Genomic DNA, 4,172 nt, shown 5'->3' on the forward strand with positions numbered 1-4,172 from the left:
TCAAACAACTGAACAACTGAGCCGCACTTACCACCCTGACATAAGGCATTTAAGTCCTCCAAATCTGCCACGTGAGGGCTTCCACCAAGTCCACCACGTCAGTGCTGATGCCAGCTGATCACGATAAACGTCCCTGTGACCGCGTGCACGTGTGCTACCAATTTCAAAATGGTCACGCAAGCAGCCTCGATATTCGTGAGGGAGCCAGCGCGCATGGCACCTTGTTGCGCACATACAAGTTTCCAACTCTACCACACAATGTATGATGCTGATACACTTGGCATTTTTCACACCGCCACCTCGAGGTGGTTGCGTGAAGAATGCCAACGTACCTCGTGTGGCTATCTTCATGGTACACCAATAACATGTGAGGCATGCTTTGCGAGGCGACAAGCAGAGTTTGAAAACACTGGTGATGGCCCATGACTGAATGCAATCATTGCAATACTGACGCACAGTGCACTTGCTTGCACATTAGCAAATAACCCAGCTGCTTGGGTTCTCTGTGATGCATGAAGCATGTTGCATCGATCAAGCTCAATCGAGTTGCATGCTGCAGATTCGATCCACTGCACCGTCTTCAGACAAGCCTGCAGGCACGACCAAAAAGCGGTTGTGATGGAGCCAGCCTTGGTGGTGCCCCAACAGACTCAATGAGCTGAGCAGCGGCTGCATCAAACAAAGAGATAGTACGCAGCTGAAGTCGCACCTCTCTGGGCTGCATTGCAAAATGAGGACTGTCTCTTGCGGATGCAACTGCTCCTGCCCGCCCTGGGTGAAAGCACCCCAGTTACGCTTGTACGCAAATTCCTCATATAGGTGATAGATGGGCGTGAACTCCCTTTTAATCCAATCCAAATACTCTTCATTGCGCACTGCAAACAGACACACGCTCATCACATCAGATCGACTGCAAAGGACAGCTTTTCAATCCTGGACCTTGTCTCAAAATGGGCCAGCCTGACTTTCATCCCTGAAGACATGTGTATGTGATGCCCAAAGATCATAAGGGCGCCCTGACAGGCACAGTTGGACTTGTAAAACAGCTAAACCACTTTGAACCAGCATCGATGCTGTGCATGGGACACCCTGTATCATCGGTCCGGCTGTGTGGGGAGCAACCACAGCCCTAAACATGAAGAATAGCAAACGCGGCTACACAACGGACACCGCCTGACTAGTCAACACTGGTAAGTGCATGAATTCACCACTATGACATTATTACAAGCCTCTCATCAAATACTGTCAACAGCATCATGAGGCAGCAAACAGCTGGCTTGCACCACGGATGATGAATATGACCACCCGGCGCCTTCCATGTGGCACAGTACGAGGATGACAAGACGTACGTTGATGTAGCTGGTACGGCTGGTTTCCCCGAAGTTTCAAAGGGGGGGGGCTTAGAGTGCTCCACAGGATGCAATGGTTTGCCCGGAGATGTCTCTTTCCAGACAACGTTTTCGAGACTCACAGTCTCGTATGCAGCATGGGCTGTCCACGTGAGGGTCGCAAGTAGCCCGATCAGGGCATAGCTGGCAGGTGCCATGTGCTCCAAATCTTCAAGAACTTATTTTCCTGCAAGACTGCAGCGTAATAAGGACAGCTCGATGGGTACACATCAGTGCCAAGAAAAACCACGCAATGGCCGGCATGCGGACGACACATGCTTCTTATTGACATCCTATTCCACGCTCAATGGACAGCTAGTCGGACTGAAGCATAATGTTCTGTTGACGCTGTCAAGAATGGCAAACAGGATGTGTACATCAACAAAGCAATAAGTAACCAGGATATATATCAGGATTGATATATCAAACCCTGCAGACCCATCTCAGTGCTTAGCGAGTGCACTGCTTCATTGAACCACTTGCTGTTCTAGATTGGAATACATGGTTGTGTTGCATAGCGCACAGATCAACAATTGCCTTCCTGCCAGGTGGCAACCCTAGAGTGCCGACGCAACCCTATCGAACGGAATGTCGCTTGTGCGTTGGAGAATTCTGGATCTTGCATGGACATTCACGTCCTTCACTTCTGTCCACAGAACAGTCCCCGATTCCCTGCACAGATGAGTCTGCTCCACGCATACCAGACCCGACAACCGAGTGCGGCTAAGACCCTAGAAGATCCGAGTTTGACAATACCAATGTCGGCTGTGTTCAGATTCGCCTATTCGTAAAAAGTTCACTCTCACGCTTCTGTGGAGCCCATCGACCATGAACGTGTGTGGGTGTGCGCCATAATCGGCGCATTGAATGAAATACATAGTCTTCCCCAGCATCACTGGTACAAACGAAGTCTTTGCCCTTACGTATTCAGGTTCTCCACCTGGAAGTTAACGCCAGGAGGTTACGAATAGTCAAAGCGACAACATCGATGCAAGCAGCTGGTCGCGCACGTCCGAGCAGGTTGCATCCACCCGACATATGCACCATCGACGTCAACGCAAGCGAGGCATGTCTTGTCTGGAAGCTGGATATGGTGGAAACACCAGCGTGACCCAAGACTCCGACAAAGACCAGCTTCAACGCTGCCACCTGCTGTCACAGTGTCCTAGGAACGTACAGCACGCAACGACGCCCAGCGATGATTGCAAAGACTCCGCAAGCTCGAACCACATAGGGCAGACACAAACTCGAATCCGATCGAAAATAAGATAGAGACAAGTACGAGGACACTAAGATCGAGGCAACACTATGCCTTCACCTGCCTGACGCAGCAACCGTCAAACTCGAAAACAAGGTTGCAGCACATGGACGGATAAAACGATTGAAAGCACAGCAAAGAAACGCACCAATTCAGGCACCCTTCAAAGTGGCCAACATGGTTCGCGTGGCGAGAGGTATGGTGACAGAGTCCATAGGGTGCCCAGGAATAGTGGGACCCCTCAACGTGTCTGAGGGCAACAATGCGATGGCGCACACACACAGAAACGCTGTTCTTTCTGCGTATTTCAAAACAAAAATGCGATCCTATCAACCAATCTGCCTCCAATATTATTAGGTAGGAAGTAAGATGTTTCGAACGGATGTCCAAAACGAACCTCACATAACAGAAAGTCAAGTAGCTTTGACACAAGCTACAAGACCTACGCTTGCAAGGAGACGAGGCCTCCACCAGCGGTAATACAAGTGGTGATGTTATTATGTTTATCCATGTAATGTCGAGGTAATCGGCGAGGTAGCGGTCATCACGGATAGGACGGTGCGACCAGACAGCACGTGTGTCTTCCCGTCCACCCAATCATTGCGCATCCTGGTATGAACCCCACACCGGTTCGAAGGAATGAGTGGTGACATTGATCGGTTTTGCCCATTAATAAACCGTCTACTCCTGCTAACCTTGTATCTCAAATGTAACGCGACAATCACTACCCAGATAGTCAGTAGCGCCAATTTGAATGGAATGTAACTTGCGAACAAGTTATCACGAACTTTGCCTGTCTAACCATTCCAGCCCTTCCATACTTCACGTACAGTTCCAATGGCCTTGGGCCATCTTCCACGGCATCCAATTAGAGTATCTGGTGCACTACCGCTTCCCCCGGCTTGGGCACTCAACATGAAATATTTATCTAACAAATCATTGAAATCGGGTCTGCAAACTGCCTCTCATGGAAATGATGGCGATTTGGGGACCTGTTCACTTGCATCTTCGAGAAACACAGGCAAAAACTGACCAGGTCTAAGCGGCGACAAATTTAATGGCGTTGCAACACGAGCAAGTCCCTCAAGGTGGGACAGCAGTACTGGCCCACTTCTGTGACACAGAAGAGTTTGCGCCGGAGTTATTGCAAGCACCACAAAAACATAACAAACAAGTATGCCAGCCCAAAAGGCGGCCTTGACAACGGTGGCGAGACAGCCAAAGGCCGAAATGGAAGGATGCAGCATCCCGCACAGGAGAACAGGAGGACGAAACCTACGGAGGCTTTTGGAACGCCGCATTAATGAGATGGACGTCAAGCGCACGACGCTGAACAACAAGGCCATGCGTAGATTCAGGGTCATGTGCACAACGGGGGCGACAACAGAGTTTAGCGCAGGACCGGAACAGCCAGGGCGGTCACACCACTAAACATATCACGGTAAACAGTACCAGAAACCCCCAGCGTCACAGTATGATAACGCACAGTCCAGCCCACATCACGTAACAATGTCTCAAGCAACTGA

Source organism: Nuphar pumila, unplaced genomic scaffold, assembly GCF_984573655.1.
Source record: "Nuphar pumila unplaced genomic scaffold, dmNupPumi1.hap1.1 HAP1_SCAFFOLD_712, whole genome shotgun sequence".
In the NCBI taxonomy this organism is placed as follows: Eukaryota; Viridiplantae; Streptophyta; class Magnoliopsida; order Nymphaeales; family Nymphaeaceae; genus Nuphar; species Nuphar pumila.